This window comes from Thermobia domestica, chromosome 6, assembly GCF_964235325.1.
Source record: "Thermobia domestica chromosome 6, izTheDome1.hap1.1, whole genome shotgun sequence".
Taxonomy (NCBI): domain Eukaryota; kingdom Metazoa; phylum Arthropoda; class Insecta; order Zygentoma; family Lepismatidae; genus Thermobia; species Thermobia domestica.
The window spans coordinates 115,836,162-115,858,587 of NC_137459.1; the positions used below are offsets into that span (position 1 = coordinate 115,836,162).

A 22,426-nucleotide genomic window follows, 5' to 3' on the forward strand; every position below is an offset into this window, starting at 1 on the left:
GTTACTATGTAAACAAATAAAAGGAAATTTCAGTGTGATTGAAATTGCCTTGTTTTCCTTATTATTAATTAAAAGTCTTTATATCAAATTTCACATCGCCAACTCAACCTCGGCAGCTTTTGATTAAACATGGTAAATTTGAGTATTTTATAAATGTTTCCCTTTCTTCCCTTTGGAGCTGAATTTTTGAAAACTCTGAAACACGTGTTCCCTTACTTTTAATGAAGAGTTTATATAGCGATCTTCGTCTCTCTCACGCGAGGGATTCCTGAGATACACTATTCTTGGGGAAAAGTTTGAACCCGTCTTTACTCCCGTAGAATGTGTATTTCAAAAAATCCTTCCGTATCCCTTACTTATATGAGAAAAGGAATATTTTGTCAAAATTTCACGTTAATACTTGTAGTAGTATTGCCTGCGCGGTGGTAAGTAAACCTATTGTTACTCTTCTATATAATAGTATTAGCATCAATTACCCGCTTCGCTAGGTTAAATTAAGAAAAAATAGTAATATGTTTCGTTATTCAGTCACTTTCTACTATTACTAAAGCGCTCTTATAGGTAGTAGATGACTTGCTTTCTACATTTTTGATATTGTTCATTTTCTTCATGTCATTCACTAGAGGAAGAAAAAAAAAATAGGACTGACCTTAGTAAAGAGTTAAAAATATGGTCCACGATATCTTTCGTAAAAATACTAGATCTTCATGGAATATGGCGCATATATTTGAAGCCTTCAGATAATTCAGCACTTCAAGTGCTTGAAAGAGAAACTAATCAGATATGAGATTATCTCCCCCGCCTTCCCAGTGATTTAAAACTGTGTTCTATAATAACTTTCGTAACAAAAATAATCGAATTTGATCGAATATGGCCTTCTTAAGGATTTTCAGTTATTTCAGTTGCTTGGAGTTGACGTGTCATTAGTGAGGAAATGGATTGATCCTCTTTTTGGATCAAAAGATCCAATATATTTCAGACAGAAATTTTCTTGTAGGTCTTATATCTGGAGAATTACATATACTGCAGCCAAACCAAACCTACCACTTAACTCAGTATGATGTCCTTATTCCGTAAAAAAAGTATGAAATCTCGATTTAGGATCCATTCAAAATTTTTGTGGTCCCTCATCCAAAAAAAAAAAAAAATCCAATATATTTCATTCAATCAAATATTTTCTTGTACGCCTTATATCTCGAGAACTACATATGGTGCAGCCAAACCAAAACTACCACTTAACTCAGTATGATGTGCTTATACCGTAAAAAATATGAAATTTCGATTTAGGGACGTTCAAAAATTTTTTGGGCCCTGAACCAAAATATCCAATGTTTTTCATTCAATTATAAATTTTCTTGTAGGCCTTGGATCTGAAGAACTACATATACTGTAGCCAAAGCAAAACTACCACTTAACTCAGTTTGATGTGCTTCTTCCGTAAAATATACGGAAACTCGATTTATCTAGAGGCCGTACAAAAATTTTGTGGCTCCTGACCCAACATCTAATTATTGGCCAAGATCGCAATCTTTTGATTTTTTTTTTTTTTTTTTTTTTTTTTTTTTTTTTTTTTTTTTTATCATTCCTAAAATTATTGTTATACAACGTATTTCCAGTGAAAATTTATTTCAAACACACAGATTTTTATAGAATGTAGGATGCGTTTTGTTAGAGATTAGAGAGTTACTCCTATAATTGGGGTAGAAATTATTGAGAGTGAAGAACGAGGATTGCTCGCTTCAACAATGCACAGCATCGCTAGTACATTTTAGTCGTAAAGTGCACATGGTCTACTTTTATTACATATTGTGTATGTTACTATCGTCCACAAAATGTAGGAAAAACGTACTTCCTTGTGTACAGACCTGTAGAAATTGCGAAAAATTCTACGCTCACTTTCTTATCCTCTGGGAAAGATTGCTTAGGTTTTTGTGACTAGGAGTGTACAATTTTCGTTTTCCGTAAGTGAGTCGTTCATTGAATCAATAGCATCGTTAGCACTCAGTATGCGTGAATATATAGGTGCGATATCAAACGCAGGTGAGAGTGCTTTTATTTTGCAGGTTGGTTGCCTTGTGCGTGGAAGGTTTTTTTTGGCAATTTACATTATTAAGTATATAAAGTTGTTAATGTTAGTAGTATTAACATGTTTAATTTCAAAATTCATTTTCAATCCGTAAGTCTAGTCGCTTTTGTGTGTTACTGAGGTGGTTTGATTTACGGGAGGTTGATTCTTGAGAGATCACATAAATTCGACTTCTTACGTGTATAAGACAGACCTTTATCCCCCATGTATTTTTGTCTGTGATGTCTGGAAAACTGACTATAGATAGCACAATACAATTTCCATTGTACGTAATAATGAAAAGTTCTAAATTGCAAATTACACGTCGTAACATGTATTTTATCATAGTTGAAAGTCTTTATATCCTGTTTAAAATGCAACCGTGGGAAGATACTCTTTCTGGGGCAGTTTCGGGAATTGTAAAGAAAATAATAAAGGGGAGTAACATATACAAATCTTCGCTTTCGTTGGTAGCACGTTACGGAAATTTCAGGAGTAAACTAGTTGCCTTCTTTATGTGAATTCTGTTCTTGAAAAGCATTCCATACAAGATTTGGAATAGGAAGCACACGTACGTGTATTAAAGAGGTCAGCAACTTCTGAAAATACGCTGTTGTCTTTGCTGAGATGTGGATATGACGAATGTCAACTGACTAATTACAAAAAGTATCTATCACCAGGAAGACTTCAGAAGTTTTTCCTTTGCATTCTGTGACAGTCTGCTTTCTTGCGTCTTATATAGAGTAGGATCTGAGCTTATTGATGTCAAGATGTAATCATTCTTCATATATGATACGAGCCTCTCGCCATTTGACGTTGCGAGTACTCTTCATACAAATTACGTTCATGATTATGCTTTCGTATTAGTAACCTAGTATTTACGGTGTGGCTAAGTGTGGTTTGCGACACCCCATTTCGTTTGAGCTAGACAGGGGGTTACTGGTTCTCAGTACTGCGGTCCAGATGCTCTTATAGATGCTGGGGCCCTGTTATCTTGTACGTTCATTTATTTATATCATACTTCTAAACTATGCTATACATAAGTATCAGAAGTCTTGTAGAAGGGCTATATGTCGAAAGCGAAAATTGTAAGAGATACTGACAAGTGGATGTTTGGAATTTATTCAGTACCTCAAGGAAAGACACCATATTCACCCGCATATCTCTATTAGAAGTGAAGGTTGTAGAGTACTTTCACTGTTGATCTGCATAGAACAAAACTCGTAAGAGATAGTGAGAAGCAGTTCCTAAATCTATTCTGCGTCCTAAGAGTAATTATATTTCCATCTTATCTTGGGAACATGGTGGCTCAGTGATAGAGTGCTTACCTCTGGTGCGTGGGGTCTGTGGTTCGATCCCGGCCAAGTTTGTGGTGGACAACATCTGGGTTTTCTCGAATTATTCCTGTTTCCTCCCACATTCTTATTCCACCAATTCTTCAATCATCATTCACTTGCCTTAATTATCGTCTCCATGAACCTAATGGATATAATCGTGGGACTAAACCAAAAAGTATTTTTTTTTCTTATGTAACGGTTCTGTCCGTCTGTTCACAGCTATTACAACAAAAGTAGTATGAGATCGAGATGCTTTTTTTTAAAATAATAATAAAAAATTCAGCGTCCCTAGAATAGGTTTAATCTCATAAATTAATCCTGTATTCAAACGGAAGCGGTTGAAATAAACTATTTCCTGTTTCAATGTTGATCGCCATGAAATGAAAATTGGGAACCTATAACGACAGGCTGTTTTTTTGTAATCGGTTCTGCATATGAGGAAAAGATACCATCGTCACTCACATCTCTATTGAAATCAGAGATGATAGTAGTTAGTTGTTCCTTCCAGTTTCAATATAGATTTCTGGGGAGCAAGAATGGTAAAGAGGTAATGACAACCGGTTTCTGAAATTGATTTAGCGTCCCAGCAATAGGTCCCATCTATTCCATTTACCCTCTCTTCAGACTAGAAGTGCAAGGAATTATTTTCGATGTTAATGTTAATCGTCATACAGCAAAAAAGTCATTGATAGAATCAGCTTTCTGCATTCTATTAAATGTCCCAAGAATATATTCCATTTTCACCATATTCTGTCTACTGACACCGGAAGTGGTAGAAAATTTACTGCTACTTCCAGTTTCGATATTAGTTTCCTTAAAACAAAACTGGTAAGCGATAGTGAGGACTGTTTTGTTTTTTGGAAACGATTCATCGTCCCAAGAATACCTTCGTCGGCTATTAAGTTTCGAGTTTGGCACCAGAGCTACGTGGCCGATGCCGAATCTGGCGGGAGTAAATTCGAATTAGTTGGCGTAACATCTGACGAACGTGCTGTAAATAGTTCGTTGTTTTGCTGCAGTACGTATGTGAGTGCTTCAAATGAGACGTTGCGCGGTGTGTTATGAATACGAAAACAACAGAAGGTAGTGATCAAATTTTCCATTACATTTGATAAAAATGCGGCAGAAGCGGTGGAAACGAGGATAAAGCTCTTTCTCGAGTTAGTATTTTGAAGTGGCATGCTCAGTTTCGTGATGGTCGTGAGGATTTGATGGGCAGCCAACAACTGTTGGAACTACAGAACAAATCGAATTGGTGAGACGAAAATTGCTTGGAAAATCGGTATCACTACGGATGATAGCTGAGGACCTGAACATTGGAAGATATACTGTTGAGAAAATTGTGAACCGGATATTCAGAAAAGAAGAGTTTGTGCCGAAATAGGAGGGATATATTGTGAAATGATATGTAGGTACGGTTATTCTGATTTTTTTTTCTTTCTTTGTCCCCAGTCTCGATACTTAGTAGATGGACTGAGTAGGACTAGTCGCCTTCTTAAACTCTCTATTCAAATTGGAAAAGGTACAAATCAACCAGTTTTGCTTTTAACATTGGTCATCTTAGATTAAAAGTTGTAATAGCGAGAAGCATTTTCTTAATATGAATTTAGTACCGCAAGAATGTGTTCCATATCCGGCTTTATTCCTCTATTGCACCCGAAAGTTGTATAAATCTACTATTACTTCCAGTGTGAATATTAAATCTTCATATAGCAAGAAAGGTAAATCTTCATACATATGAAAAGTCTCAAAAGTTCCCTAACATAGGATAACTGTTATTATGAGAGTTACAACAAAATATAAGAAGGGAAACCGTCCAAACATGATGTTTTCAATCTAAAGTAAATCAAAATCTTTTTTTTTTTTTTTTTTTTTTTTTTTTTTTTTTTTTTTTTAATCGGACGAGCCGTTTGGGCTGTACATTCGATGCGCTCAATGTTAAATGAAAATGCAACGTTGCCATTTACCTGGACCCACAACATAAGTAAATGAAGTTACTGTGTTTTACGCTAACATGTCGATAGCCAGCCCCCATTTCAAACAGTAACTTCATTCACTCATGTTACGAGTCCAGGTAAATGGCAACGTTGCATTTTCATTTAACATTGTGCGCGTAAAGAGTGTACAGCCCAAACTTTTCGTCCGATTTAAAAAAAAAAAAAATCTTTACATTGAAAACAACATATTTGGAGATGGTTTCCCCTCTTACATTTTGTCGTAGCACTCATAACAACACTGTTACGTTATGTCATGGGACTTTTGAGATACCCTGTAAAAATGGCTTCAGCGTCCTGGGAATAAGTTCCATCTCTGACTTTATTCCAACACTGGTTTCATTTGTCGATTTTTAGAGTCAAACTTGTTCTATATTAAGGAAATTAATGCTTCGAATATATAGTATTTTCAGTACATGTAAGCACATCGTTTATATGCTAAAGTTGAAGTTCAGTGTTTTAAACAGATATGTAGTACTTTTTTCTCTTTCTTTTCTGTAATAGGTGTGATCTTTCGTTACAGATGATAGTATCTGCATGTTCAGCAGTTCTTGGAAGTGTAAGAATTGAAAAAGTGATGAATCTCAGGAATGGAGACGTGAATTTGGTTTCGTTTTGGCTGGGACTTTTTCTCTTTAAATTGGTCAGAGTAGAGTAGTAAGCTATACATTGAAACTTGTTTCTTAAGTATTAATTTTACTTTACAATTTGAAAAAGGAACAGTTTGAATATTAGAATATAAACAGTGTCTATGAGTGGTAGTCTTTCTCTAAATGTTGCTTTACTTGAATAGTATTGTATTAAAATATATATATATATATTAAGCAGACACAATTCTTTAGTGTTAGAAATTAAACTGTGATATGCGTCTGTGATATGAGAACTATTTTTTTCGAACAAGTAAACCAAAGAAGGAAGGACAGATTTGATATTTATAAAGCAGTGTTTATGTAACTGTTTAGGAAGATGAAAATCAAACTCAGGTGTGTATTAATTGTGTATGTACCGGTTGATAAGTTCCTCACTTGCCCTTGGAATAACTCATGGGGCTAGATTAGGGATTAAAAGTATTGATTTTAATAATAAAAAAAATGGTATTATATGTTTTACATTGCTTATGTATACTAATTTGCTGTAATGTTTGCTTTCACTTAATAAAATAATAATAATAATGATGAGAAAATAATTACTGCAGTTAATAACGTTAAAGTAGATAGCTTAAACTTTCGTTCTTTTTAATGGAAGTTTATTAGTTCAAATTCATGGATTTTTATTGATGATACAACATTATCGTGTTTTATGCTCAATTTTTATCTCCCTGGAAGACAATATTTTTCCAGTACGCTTACCTCAAATTTTTGCATTCTTGGAAATCTAAGCTGGAACCAAGCACATCAAAGAATATATTATGAAAGTTAATTCAGTATATTTAAGAACGAGTGTCATAAATTTGAGCAAATGAGTATTCTTGTAATATATCTGAAGCTATTGGTAAGTAAACATTTTTTTTTTCTCTAGTTTTGATTTTATGTCAGCTTTCATGCTTGATTTGGTACGTGCACAATTTGTCCTTTTTATTTATTTATTTATTTATTTTATTTTATTTTAGCATAATATTTAGAAAAATATTTCAGAGTTCCACACAGTATATATTTTGCACACCACTTACATATATTTATCCTGAAAATAAATTGAACACGTCTCTCTCTTTCTCGAAAATGTTATCTAGCAATGCAGAAGCATATATTTCATAGAATTGCTGCAAAGGCGTGCAATTGTCGTCTCTAAAGAATTTCTTGGAACCATGCATATTAAAACTTCCTACCTATAGGTATTATTCTTTTGAAAGTTGTATATATACACAGCATATCGTCACTGTGCCTCGAAGAACCGCTGTGTTAAAACCACAACTTTTCAGAAGAGACAAAAAACATTTCAAACTTAAACTTATGCCAAATTTACACGGAAACACTTGAAAAGTATAATAAAATTGGTTCTGCGTACATTATGCACTGAACATTGTTGTAGCTTGCTTCAACAATATTATATTACTATTATTGTGTTTACGTTACACATGTCAGATTATTTTTTGCGCCTTTATAAGCACATAGAGAATCAATACGTACGTGATGAGAATTTGAAGCCTTTAATTTTAATCTATTATTTTTTCATTGTTGTGGCGAAACAATTGAATATTCACTTATCACATTGTAAGGGACGCTGCCTGACAGCTTTCAGGTTTATTTGCACGGCATAACTCATTTTCGACAAAAATGTCACATACAGGTTCTTTGAGGCGCAGCGACTATATGTAATATGACTGTTGAGACATATTCAAATAATGAGAGGAAAACAAAGATGTGAAATTAAAAGAAAAATAAAATAAAAAATAGAGGTTTAAGTGGTCAATGAGTATAGTATGAATTGAACAATTAGGGCAGTGTTCCCTGTAAATTTAATCAGTCTCTGTATACGTATATAAAGAAATAATAGTGTAATAATTAATTTCATCAAGAAACTAATGTGAGGAAAAATTACATTAAAAGAAATCTACCGTGAAGGTGACTGTACGATGCACAATAAAATAATATGTACAGTATCTATTCTTATAAACTTTTCCACTTTCTGTGAAAGGAAGGTTGCTGTGTTCAGAAGATCCGTTGAAATTATTTCCGCATGTTCTCTTCCCATCCCTAACATAAGCCATTTTCTGTAGACACTTGACAGGCAATATTTCGAACCTCACATGTTGCAAACTTTCTTCATTTTTTTTTCTTTCTTCCTATTTTCCACTCCCGAAACAAACAGGTGGTAGAGGATATGCGAATATGGCAAAACTTTCTTTTGTCACTCTTGCAGTGATAACCATTATTTCATTACATTATCAACGCTTGTCAACTGAAAACTGTTTGAGCGTGACTACTATAACTGTTATATACGAAATATACCAATATACATTTCATTGTCATCAAAGCTTCGCTATTAATTGTATGAATAATTGCATAACATAGTATACTTCGTTTCAGGTAAGCAACATAAACATTAGGTAATGTAATTCAAATGCATTATAAATGTTTATTGTAATAGTACGACTCATATGAATATAGTTTTTTAATGTGCGAAGAAAAGTATTAAAATTGTAATATGTAGGAAATGGTTACTCACTACATAATCTTTATGTGCTGTTTCTTTATACTAAAGAAAGAAAATAAAGCTCATAAACATAAATCGGAAACACTTTTGCCAGCTGTAAACTACAGGAACTATGAAAAATGTGTTTTTGAAGGACTCTTAGTTTAAAATTTGGGACCAGCTGAAGCGGATGAAGAAATTATAGACTAGTATAAATTGTATACAATTATTTGCATTTGCGAATCGTGCAATACCTACGCAACAAGCTGTAAAAGATATGGGTCTGAGAAGTATATCTAGCATAAAAAAAAAAAAAAAAAAAAAAAAAAAAAAAAAAAAAAAAACGCTTTCGGGATCTGTTGTCCCTAAATGCAGGTACTTTCTCGACAGAATGTTTTCCATTTGATCTAAAGAATTCATCCGTGAAGTTTGTCTGTGGTGCCTGTTTTTCCACAGCCTAAAAATGTATATTGAATGTGCATCAAATACCGTTGGAATTCGATATTTATATAATTTCTTCTGACATTCGTATAAAATAATTAACCATACACGAGATGAAAGTCAACGATTTTTTTATAACCCTAATGCACATACTGGAAGTGTTCAATGTAGGCATCTTTAGTTATTCGGCACAGATTCAATCGGTAGTAGAGTTCTTGCGGCACTGTGGTCAGCATCACGGGTATAATTGATTCAATAAACTGCAACCTGCATCTGTATCTAATGCTGTAGAAAATCCCCACAAAGATAAATCATACGAAGTTGATGCTTGGGGACTGCGGAAGACATTAGAGTGTAGATATATTCGGGTTGTGAGATCGATAGTGAAAAACTTTTATGAACCATTTCCGAGCTTTCTGTTAAAAATAAATGTACACACCATATTCTTCCCAAATGATCTTTGGTCCATCCCGAAGCTAAAGAAGGGGTCGATTATGAAGTGTAATAAGACAAATATGTGCTTCAAAAGTTTCCTTTTGGGAAAAGAATGGCCTATATACTTTCCGATTGGAAATTGCGCAGAAAACTATTTGGGGAGTTCATTATTTCTCCGTCTTGCTTGAATTCTTTCTTCTTCAATTTCGACCTTATGTGTGTATGTGTTAAAGAATTCTTTTAATTGGCCATTTCTCGATTTTGCATTTCGATAGTTAAGTCTGTTGTAACACATGGTGTGCAGGCTTGAAGGACTCCCAAGAGCTACAGACGGAGAGGCTTCTTGTACAATCGCGTAACATCTTCTATTATGCAATAAGATATTGCTTGTTCACACCTGGCCCGTCGTAAACTTACAAATGTTGATGATGATGACAGCTTTGTAACGCCAGGCCTTCAACTGTGTTCCATTGACGCCCACGCAGCCTTGCAACCGTTTCCAGAATTCCAAATATTCCATGGAAATGGCTTACCTTACGTTACCTTGCGTCTCTGTTCTTCCTTTGGAGGTATTAAATCACTTTTCAGTGCTCCTGTCATCGGAGTTTCCTGTAAACTTTTTGGAACTGCTTCCTGCTACACTTAATTTACATTCAATAAACCATAGAGCATACTGCACTTTCTCTCCTGAATTGGCACTATCTTGGTATCAACTATACATTTGTTCATAATATGCTGGCGTCACAGTATTGTCAATTCCAAGGTTTTAAATGACCAAATTTTATGTCATGTTGATGGTACACTTTTTTGGAGTCCATGACACACTAAATCCAGAGAGACTAAAACACACTGTGTGTTTTTTTCTTTACACAAGCATTTCGTTATAGAATGTTAATACCGTCTTCTAGTGTCAGATGAGATCACTTCCAAAGTCACGCCTGGATATCCACAGAATTGTATGCAGTGCCGAAGTTGTATTTAACAAATTAGAGTAAACAGGAAAGGTCTCTGTTCAAGTTGAGTTGAGTTGATTTTGAATTTAACGTTCTTTTTAGCAGCGAGGCTGAATGAGACGGAACCTTCTGATTAACGTGGAATCCGAACCGCATGAGCTCATGCCGGGAATCGAATCCGGGTCTCCCACGGCAAAAGCGCGTACGCTAACCGCTTAGCACGAAGGTGCTCTCTCTGTTCAGGAGTAGCCCATCTTACTAGCATTAGTGTGAGAAAATAGTAATACTACCAAATTCTTCAGAGCTGCTTTTTTCGTGTTTGTTAAGATGTGTTTGCTGATAAAACCGCGCGAACGACTTATGACAAGTCAGAAAACAATCAATTCCCAGTCCTTTTTTACAACGTGTTCTGGCAATAACTCGTGAGCCTTGGGTCACCCGAAACGGAAAAGGCCTTTCCAGTGGCGAAAACTAGCGGTGAAACAATAAAGCTAGTTTTGATCCGTAGTAGATTAGCGTCATATCAAGTGAGTCATGCTTAACCCTTTCTGACCGTGTGATTCCATTTGGAATCACAAGCTTCTTTGTCTTTCATAGTGCATATATCCTGCCGAATGCTTCCAAGTTGTCTCATACGTTGTAGTTATAGCGCCCTGGCAATATAGAATTTTTAGGGGAAAAAAATGGATTTTCGTACTTCCTTAGACTTAGATATAATCCGTTGAAATGATAAATTTCCAAAAAATAATTGTCAAAAAAGGTTAATTATTACCGTATCCGCTAGTGACTATTCTCGCAACATACTGGTATTGCCAATTCGTATGACATTTTTGTGATTATAGCTATCGATTTCTTGGCAATCACATGTTTTAAATTGAAGGAGGAGAACATAAATACAAATCCACAAATTACGGGACAATTCTGCGTTCCGAAGAATTTTGTTGGGACACGGGTCACTTGATCTGGATACACAATAAGGGACCCTTGCGTAAAATACGGGACTTGTACGAAACCTAACTAAAGAGTATGTAGCTTTCCCATTCTAGTAAATGCCTAAAATATCCTTGTAAGATCTGTCCTACTTTTGCAATAGTTTGACCTTTGAACATCTCACAATCGACAAAATCCGGCATTTGTAGCTCCTGCTGTTGCTAAAATTCGCCCTTTGTCTGCTTTGGTATATTGGCAGAATTTATAATCGTGATACTATACGCGTTAGTAATCAATGCTAGTCTTTTGTTGTAAAGATTTCCTCACAGCCCGTTCTAAAATATATTTTCCATTACAAATCCATCATTAACCAAAGTGAAGAAGTTAAATGCATCCTCCTGCGAAAATACGAAATTTAGTTCTAGAAGTAGTTACTGCTCTAAAAAATTAGGGTTAAAATTATTTGTTGTAGAAAAACCCTTGGCCAGCAAAAGCCACATTACTGTACTTCGCCCAGTAGAGCGCTAGTTTTGGTTTCGCAGTTCTTTCAGCTATTCTTCAGTGTTTGGCATTAAGCGATCTTTTTATTTGATTTTAAAATAATGGTGATAAATTAACCTAAACTCCCTACAGTTTAGGATGGACAGAAATTACGAGAGGACAGAAATTATGGGAAAGCTAGAATATCCCACGAAGCCTGGATATAATTGGCAGAAGTCATTGTTCACAAGCAAGAAAATTGATGTTGAATAACTGAAAATTCCACTGGTGGAAAATTGGAACAGCAAACTACCTTTTCTGTGTCAATTTCTTAAGTGGAGGACCCCATTCAAGTAGAGTTGAATAGAATGTTGAACGTAAACGTTAATCAATTTTTCAATTAGGATATAACTGAGTAGCTTAGTGGTATCTTAAATATCCTGCATTTCTTCTTTCCGTTCAGTTCGAAACTTAGCTTGTTGTATTCCTTTCATTTAATTAAAACAGTTATTTTTCTTCCATTTTAATTAAATTTCCCTTAAATAGTTAATTTACATTCTCCCAGATTTTTATTTTTTTTATTTATTATTATTATTATTATTATTATTATTATTATTATTATTATTATTATTATTATTATTATTATTATTATTATTATTATTATTTTATTTTTTTGTAACAACAAAACTTGTCTTGAGATTTTGGAGCAAAAGTTATCGTATATTCTGCCAGATTTGTTCATATTTACATTTTAAAATAAGTCATCAGCGGACAATAAAAATTAAATTGCTTGGTGGTGAAAGGAGATAGTTTCTGTCTAACACTACTGGTTCATTCCTAGATGGCGCAGAAAACCTTGTTGTCTCGCTTAGTGCAAAGGGAAGTCGATCTTAATTTGCTGCCGAGGTACAGAACTAACGCCTGGGATGCTTCTATTTTGTGCAAATGATAGCAGAATTAACTCATAAACAGCTATACTGATCCAGAGCAACACCTTAAAACCGAGAAAATGTTGTTGTAACATCATAGGTTTCTGCTTGTTAAGATGCAATCTTCGTTGAGAATGTCCATTTTATATCCTACCATTTCAGTGTTTCCTAGTAGCATCCTAAAAGCTTCACGTCTAATCTCTGTACTTCCTCATTTCTATCTCTCTTGTTACCCAGTGATTGAAGTTACATTGCGGAGTTTTCACTTCGTTACCAATGCGATGTAAGATCTTTTGATCAGGATGTAAACACCACATAACAAGAGAAATAGCTCTAGCAGTTTTTAGTTCATGTTAAAACTCCTTTCAAGTGATTATTATCAAGAAATCCTTAGAATTACTAAGAAAATTATCGGTTCATGGCTACCTTAAATTAGTCGGTGAGCCTATATACGTGTAATGAGCAGGTTGAAGTATTGAGTTCAACGTTGACGTCAGTGACGACAGGTCAAAGAAAGATGCTCTTAATAGTTACATCGGCCTGTGTGATGTATTAACCTTTGAACACGATCGATTCACGGGAAAAGAACATGCCGGCTTTGGACACGGATGTGGTAGAATGACAGCGTAGTGGTAATTAAATAATAATGAAGGACGGTAGTGAGTAGAATTTCGTATTGGTGCAAACTAGTACTATTAAAATTATTCAAATACTCCGGTAGAAGGTGGATCGATGAACCCACATGACTTTAGTATAGCTCTTGAGGCAACACAAGTAGATACTTGCTTCTTTGCTAGAAGGCGATCCCTTTCTGGGCAGAGTTTTCATTTGGTAAGAAGTGGGCTATTTATAAAATTTAACTGTTAACTTCATTTGTGGTTAACTCTTCACATCAAGCCATTTCGAAAAAAAAAAAAAAAAGTCAGAAAGTAAGTTATTCTCTATAATAGGTGAACTGCTCAGAGTATTGTGCATCGCGACGTGCTTGTTGCCTCTTGATCAATCAATTCAGCTGTATACTCTCAGTAGGTGGAGTTTATCCACGAGAAACTTCAAAACCTTGTGAATAGTAAACACATTCTTTACCTAGCCAATAATGCAAGGTCACACGTGATAACTATTATCCATCTTGCTTGGGGAACACTGATATATTCACTTTAATCCCTACATGTGGGACTTCTGAGTGTATAATGGTGTGGTTTTAAGTTCGATTACCGATGGAGTCTCAGCTTTTTATTACTTGATACAACCTGTCAGAAGAGAAAAGATACTAAACAAACTTTCTCTCTCTGGGATACGCAGACACTATTTTATCTCATTATTTCTAAAGTAATGTGTTTATTTGTTCTCTGTAAATTAACTTTGTGCATGAGAAACACGAGTAATCCAACATCAGTTTTTTGCCCGAGGGAAAGGATCGAAAACTTTATTGTCTATGTTATTGCATGCAGTATTCCAAGAAAATGTAATAAAACGGGTAATTAAATGTTCTAGAATGATGTATTTATTTTATTGAATATTTTTTCTTTCTCAGGCTTTGTTGGAGTTATTTTCTTCGTCAGTATTAAAGCTGAATTGAATAAAGTTTCTACTAGATTTAGCAGTGAATTTACTATTTACTGAGTATTTAAAGTTCTACTTGTGAATTTTTATGTTAATTATACTGCTTATTCAGTAGTAATTTCATTCTACCATTGTTTTATTCTTCCAAGTTGAAGGAGTATTAATGCGGGGTACATCATACAGTTCCGGAATAGTCCGAATCAGTGAGTAAGAAAATGACAGATGTAAGTGGTAAGGATAGTAAATGTTAAAAGTATGTCATTCGTAATTATATTGTAGTTAGTGGTTCTACTAACACTACTAACAAATTTTAGCAATACACAGTCATTGGTTTGGAAGCGCACAGCAATAATGTTTAGTGTAGAATATAGTTTTAGATATTTGTTGAATTAGCTCATATATAATTAATAATTACTGCATTATTTACAGTAGGTTTATCCAATTCTTTTTACGGAGAAATTTAAGTGGGGTCATTCCATCATCTTGTTGGATATGTTTGATTAGTGCTGTTCACAATATTAGCAAATGTTTATGCTTTATTTATATATTTGTGAAGTAAGCCTATACTTATAGTTCTTCCGAGAATAAATGCTTGCATAGTAACTGAATTATTGTACTCTATTAGGTTAATTTGTAATGCCATGTTAAAAGGTATGACAAATTTGTGGATAATTTCCAATTGCACCAGTTCTAAGAAGTCAGCATAGACTATTCGTCAATCTGTTTTAGGTATCTTTTGACCATAGTTCACCATTGCTATATCTCTCTATAAGTCTCTTACCCTCTTCACCATTGCTATATCATTTCTTGTAGTAGGCAGCGGCCTCCGGGTTCGCAACGTAGCATTTGATTCAGCTCGAAATTGGGCAAACGTTTCGGCACTTCAGCAATGGTTAATTAATTAAACGTCTCCATCTTTAATGTAATCAATGTACTAAATGCAAATATACATTCATTTACTTACCTATAATATTAAGTGGTTAAAATGACTCATTCATTAATGACTATGAAACCGTTGTATTAAGAAACTTGAAATTCGGACAGAATACTTTTACGATATAGAACAAAGATAAACAAAGACGGCTCGCCAGACAGATCCTGTCCGCGAATAAAATGAAAAATGTATGATTTGTTCCTTCTTTTAACTTCATGCGTAATAGAAATTGTGTGGCTGGCCATCATGATACACCTGAACCGAGACATACTTTCCTTAATTTTTTGGTTACCAAGCCCATATATTCGAGTTTTTCAAAGGCTTGAAAAGTTTGAATCTGCTGCTTTTAAAAGATTACAGAGAAGTGAAACTCTTTCGGATTGTTCCAACGTAGGTAAAACACAGCAATCGAAACAAATCGTGTTTATGGAATTAATGTTTATGCACGCCACAATGTGCTTCGTTTTACTGTTTGTGAAAATGTAAGTTAATTCGTAACACAGTTATAGATATTTTTTTGATGGTCGATTAATTTCCAAATTTGGGAATCTAACTTAGGACTATCCAAACGCATTTGCAATGATAAGCCTTTTTCGTGAACATGTAGGTATTCACACGATCTACTACAGAGACGCCAAATGTTCAAAAATGTGTATAAAAACAAGTAAACGATAAAATGGTGCTTACAATAGCCTATAATGTAGATTTACAGAATAAAGGGCAATAAAATTAGAACTTAACGCTCCCATGTTTTGTGCACTAAAATTAATGAAAAACTGACTGTTTAAAGTGTATTTTTGTTACCTTAGCAATTTGAAATTCTTAAAATTATAATAAAACAATATTGTACGAGGAGCATACTGAAAGTCGTGAACATGTTCTCGCAATCGTAATCTTCAGTTGTAATTGAAACCAAGTACAGGGTGGTTGAAAAAGAACTCCATAGTTTTAAGTATAAATTTAATTGGGAAATGAATGAAAACTTACGTCAGTGAGTACATAAAAAGAAAGAGAATTCCTTCAAGTTTTGTTTAATGTTGGTAGACTTCAACGTGGGATCCATTTGTGGCCCTGCACACGTCGAGACGATATTCCACTTCTCGCCACGTGTTCACCAACATTTCAGGTGTAACTATCCCAACCGCCGCGACGATTCTTTCCTGTAAATGATTGATGTCTCCCCTAATTGTAGACTACGTCTGGCCAATGACTTCTTCGGGCTCCGAACACAAGAAACACGGATCTGTTCAACATATTCAGAAGTTCTCGGTCTACCTGGTGATTTTGCTTTTAAAACACTACCGGTTTCCTTGAAAAACTATAGCCAATGACGGATAGCTTTTGCTGTAGGTGGTTCATCACCATACTGACGTCTGAATTTACGTTGCACTGTTATAACTGACTCAGTTTTCACAGGCCAAATAGCACACTGCACACTCTGTTGTGGAGTGCACATTGTTGCTGAGTTGCTCTGCACTGCACGCCTGCCTGGACTGAACTGAAGAAACAGAGGGAAAAAACAGCACTGGTGCCGTCTCAAGGTCAAGCAGACCTGCCAACTGTAAGGGAGCCAAACTTGGAGAGTTGATGAATCAAATAAGACAAACTAGAATAGTGTATGCCACTTTGTACAGATTTTAGGACACATTAAAACTAAGGAGTTCTTTTTTAAACACACGTATATCATTTCAATCTACAGACCTTTCTTTCTTTCTTTCCAAACGTTGACGCTATTTGTTGCTAGCACGTAACCACAGGCAGGATTTCCAAAATCACTGGCAGCGATGTTTCGTTTCGACAGTGTGCTGTGATTGAGTTCCTATTAGAGGACCAATCTGCTTCTGAAATTTACCGCAGACTGCAGTGTGCCTAGAGAGATGTGTGCATGGATGCCAGCAGTGTTAGGAGGTGGGCGAAACATTTTAAGGATGGAAACACGAGTATCGAAGATGAGCCTCGCAGCCGGTGCCCTCGAACTGCCTCCACGGAACGCAACGAGATGAGGATTGATGAGCTGATTAGAGGAGATGGGCACATCACTGTGAATGAAATCGCTGCAAAACCTGGTGTTGAACATAATGCAGTGCAAGAAATGATTCACAGCTTAGGTTATCGGAAGGTTTCTGCCCGTTGGTTCCCACATTTATTAACCGAGGACCACAAACGTCAGAGACTAACCATTGCCCAAACCCTTCAGAGGTTTGAACATGATGGTGATGACTCTTTGACGAGTATTGTGACGAGATGAAAGCTGGTTCCATCATTATGAACCTGAAACAAAACGACAGAGCATGGGATGGCACCAATTGAATTCGCCACCGAAAAAGAAAGCGAAGACAGTGCAATCGGTAGTGCATTCAGGTTGACTTTCTTGAGCTTGAACAAACCATAAATCCTGCCCGCTACATCCAGACACTTTTGAAGCTCCGTCGTGCCTTGCGTGATAAACTCCTGGAAAGATCATCGTCCTTCAACAGAATAAGCGCGTTCGCATACAGCACGTGCCACCATGGAGCAGATCAGGAGATTTGCGTGGGAAACAGTTCCACATCCTCCCTACAGCCCCGACTATCATCTTTTCGGTTTTGTGAAGGAACAGATGCGAGACCATCGCTACGAGACACTGGAGGATATTCGGCAAGCAGTGTGTCAGTATCTACGGGCAGCTGGAGCGGAATTCTGTCGCAAGGGTATTTTCAAACGAAGAATGATGGTAAAAGAGGGGAAAAAAAAGGTCTGTAGATTGAGATGATATATTTGGTTTCACTTAAAGTTTGGTTTCAAATAAAGATTACGTATGTGAAAAAATGTTACTCACGACTTTCAGTATGCCTCTCGTAAAACACAAGCACATTACTATTTCTACACATTTTTCGACGTTTCAAAAATTATGTACAGTGAAACTAATAATAACTCGTTTTAATATTAAGGTACATTTTTGAAGATTCTAGAAGTTCAAATGAAAGATGAAAACACACTAATTCATTGTTACCTGTAAATTGATTTTCTAAAAATTGTGTAACTGAAATAAAAAGATAATATAAAAAATAACATCATTCTTGGAACTACAAGAAATTGACAACAAATAACGATTGAATTCACGTTACAAACTGAAAAAAGAAAGATAAATAAGATAACAGGGTATTTCTTTTTTGTTCCACTGCTTGCTGGTCAACACACGTTACCAGCTGTTTCCAGATGCACAAAGGAAAGAATGCATATAGGTCACTTATGGCATTTCGCTATGAAGATGAGTGAGACCGTGTGGATGTTTTGGGTATTTCGTGAAATTGACGACCTTATCTAGATTTACCATCACAAGTGAAAGGGGGCAAAAATATAAAAGAATGTGGTGTATCGTCTTGTAGCTAATTACCGTGGTGAATGACAAACCAATATTCATATTTATTACATACCATGTTCTTATATATTCCATAAATTTTACCTTATATATACATACACACACACACACACACACACATATATATATATATATATATATATATATATATATATATATACAGGGTGTTAATGAACTATACCGACAAACTGTACAAGGTGATCCCTCACATCAAAATAAGAGAAAGAGTTCATATGGATCTATTGCGAAAAGTGCATAGTTTCAGACCTAGGGCTGTCCAAAATCGCGAAAAAGCTAAATTTCAACAGGCCCTATTTCGAATTCCAGAAACTGTGGATGGACGTCCTTATTAGCGTAAAGGAAGTCGCACATACACAATCCAAAAAATACATATTACATTAATTTTCAATTACCACCACTCCACGATTTATCGAATTCGAAATGGGTCCTCTTGAAATTTGCCGTTTTCACGCATTTGGACAGCCCTAGCTCTGAAACTATGCACTTTTCTCCACAGGTTCATGGGAACTTTTAACTTTTCTTGATGTGAGGAATCACCTGTTTATTTTTCGGTCTAGTTCAGTAACACCCTATATATATATATATATATATATATATATATATATATATATATATATATATATATATATATAGATAGATAGATAGATAGATAGATAGATAGATATAGATAGATAGATAGAGGATAGACAAAAAATCTAAAAACATTTCATAAAGGACACGTAAGTTTGGCCCTCCACTGTACAACGCGTGTTGCGGTAGCCGATCGTTTTTTGTATTTAATGTGTCATGTGGGCCTTCCTTTTCCGTCAGCAGTAACACGTTCACCTATGAATGTCGTAGTGTGAAAGTGGTACGGTAAAATGGGGGACCTGACAGACTTCCAAAGAGGCATGATCGTTGGTGCCCGTCTGGTTGGAGTTTCAGTGGCAACAGTGGCGAACATTGTGGGGGTATCGAAAGGCGCTGTGTCCAATGTCACGAGGGCATACACAATTCATGGGCAAATGACGTCTGCAAAGCACAACAGTGGTCGAAAGACAATCCTGTCAGATAGGAACCGGAGGGCATTAAAACGGATTGTAGCAGCTAAAAGGAAGACCACTGCAATGAAAATTACGTCTGAACTCAATTCCGGCCTACAGAACCCGCTTTCATCGAAAACAGTGCGACGGGAATTTAATAAAATGAAAATTCATGGCAGGGCCGCTATCGCCAAACCTTTGGTCACAGCAGTAAATGCGAAGAGTTTTTTCCAGTGGTGCAAAGACCACAAAGCGTGGACTCATGAGCAGTGGAAACACGTAATGTGGTCTGATGAATCGACCTTCACCTTGTTTCCAACAACCGTTCGTGTTTACGTATGGAGAAAACCGTCGCAGGCCTATGATACAGACTGTCTGCTCCCAACTGTAAAGCATGGGGGTGGTTCTGTTACAGTATGGGCATTGATATCGTGGTTTTCCGCAGGTCTCATCATAGCCCTGCATGGAATGATGAATGCTAAGGCGTATGAGGCCATTTTGGGGGACCAGGTTCTACCCATGGCCCAAATATTGTTCCCTGATGGTGATGGCATCTACCAAGATGATTTGGCAACCAGCCACGCTACAAAAACGGTGAAATCATGGTTTGAGGTGCATGACCAGGAGCTATCACACCTCCCTGGGTCTCACAATCACCAGATCTGAACATCATTGAGCCATTGTGGTCTGAGTTAGAAAGGCGTGTTTGGTCTCATTACCCTCCACCAGTATCCCTTAAGGAACTGGAGCATGTTTTGGAGGAACAATGGTACAAAATTCCACACACCACGATTCAGGAGCTGTATACGTCCATTCCACGTCGGATCCAAGCTGTTTTGGACGCAAAAGAAGGCCACACACCATACTAGGTATGATTTTCACACTTTTGCAAACGTTTTATTTTTTTTTTGTCCGCCCCTGTATATCTGTATATATATATATATATAATATGATCACCTGCTTAATTAGATACACCTACCTAATACCGTGTATCACCACCTTTCGCTCTGATAATGGCGGCTGCCCGCCGCGGCATGGACTCCACAAGGCGCCTGAAGTGTTGTTGTGGCATCTCAGTCCATATCTGCTACAAAGTCTCCCGCAGAGCCCGAAGGTTGGTCGAAAGAGGGTCTACAGCCCGAAGGCGTCGTTACATGGCGTCCCAGATGTGTTCGATGGGATTGAGGCCCGGTGACTGACGGCCAAGGAAGTTTTGCCAGATCAGAGGAGTGCTCATCAAACCAATCTGCTGCCATCCTAGAGCGGTGGGCCGGCGCATCGTCCTGCTGAAAAATTAGGTTGCAGCCGAGCAAGTGACAGGACATGGTCATAAGAAGATTGCGGTAGCGTTCACCTGTGAGGATTATCATACTTCTTAGGGGACCCATTTCAGTACACGTAAATATGACACAGATAAGAGTACCACCACCACCACCGACGACCTGCACAGTTCCCTGCTGGCATGATGGATCCTTTGCCTCGTGCGATTGGCGACGCACCCGTACCCGTTCAGCGGCATGTGCCAATGTGAAACATGACTCATCTGTGCAGACTTCCACATTTCCACGGCCCAGTGGCGGTATTCCTTTGTCCATTCTAGACGTTGTTTCCTGTGTTGTGCGGTTAGAAGGGGTACTCGCATGGGTCGATAGTTTCTGTAGCCCATGGCGAGTAGCTGGTTGCGGATTGTGTGGCTGCTAACATGGCGTTGTTGTCCTGCATTGAATCTCTCAGCAATTTGACGCACTGTGGCACGTCTATCGGCTGCGGACCAATCGGTGCCTATCCCTGTTGTCGACAGGCTCCTGACCACAGCAGTTTGTCCGTGCGGGTGCGGTTTTACCGGAAGTCAGGTACTCACGACATACTCTTGACACAGTTGCCTTTGAAAATCCTAGTGCCGCAGCCGCTTCCAAAATCGAGCCATCCATTCCTCTGGTCCCTACAATTTGACCACGGTCAAATGCACTCAGGTTCTTTGTCTTGCACATCACACATTGCACTGACACGGATACCGAGAGAGGAAGAATACGGCAGCAGTACACACTCGATACATTTCATTCACATGCACTGGTGGAGCCTCTGCAGGGCGGTTTCTGCAACTGTCCTGCTCTCTCTAATTCAACTGGTGATCAGTGTATATAACTGAAGAGCTAGGAATAGAATTGACTATAAAGAGAGGATGTGCACTTCGATATTTTATAGCATATGTGAGGCTTTTCGAAATGCAAAATTTCAGCTCTTTTAAAAATAAAGTAGCGAAAATACGAGATTTTAGTAGTACTTCCTTTTCTGTCCTTTAGTTGTTTCGAGCTCTGGGGTAAGGAGTTCATAAATAACACATCTGCTATTAGGAATTCAGCATGTCGGCAGAGATGGGATGCGATTACAGTGAAGGAATGTAATATGAGTTATGTGCATAAAGCCAGGCACGAATTTTGCCATTACTTTTTATCCGGCCCTTCTATATATATATGTTACATTAATGCATAGCTAGTGCCTAGAGTACGTGAATGAAATATTGTGTATATATATATATATATATATATATAATGTATTCATCAGAGTTTCTTTTTTGTTAACAATAAGTTCAAAAGTTACAAGGACGTTTCAAGATATATATGGTGTGCCTTATATATATATAGATAGAGGGCAAACCATATATCTTGAAACGTCCCTGTAACTTTTAAACTCATTGTTGACAGAAGAAAGGCTGAAAGTTTGTACCATGCAAATATCAGCTTGGAGACATTGTTTGACATACATTAAAATACCACCAGACTAATAGTATTGTCAACCCAACAAAAAGTTTTTTTTTCTTTTCAAATG

General features: G+C 36.6%; 1 protein-coding gene across 6 annotated transcripts in view; it reads left to right on the forward strand.

Moving 5' to 3' along the window:
• LOC145688160 (small glutamine-rich tetratricopeptide repeat-containing protein alpha-like) overlaps positions 1 to 22,426 on the forward strand; it is a 140,854-nt gene that overhangs the window by 107,666 nt on the left and 10,762 nt on the right. For 2 of the 6 annotated variants that reach the window (XR_014131848.1, XM_081761985.1), the window contains one exon: positions 5,901 to 6,002. The exons of 2 other annotated variants lie outside the window; for them this stretch is intronic. The gene's annotated coding sequence lies outside the window, so the exon portion shown is untranslated. Of the gene's footprint in view, positions 1 to 5,900; positions 6,003 to 22,426 lie in introns of those variants that run through there. 2 more of the 6 variants (XR_014131849.1, XM_081761986.1) reach the window with 1 other exon arrangement.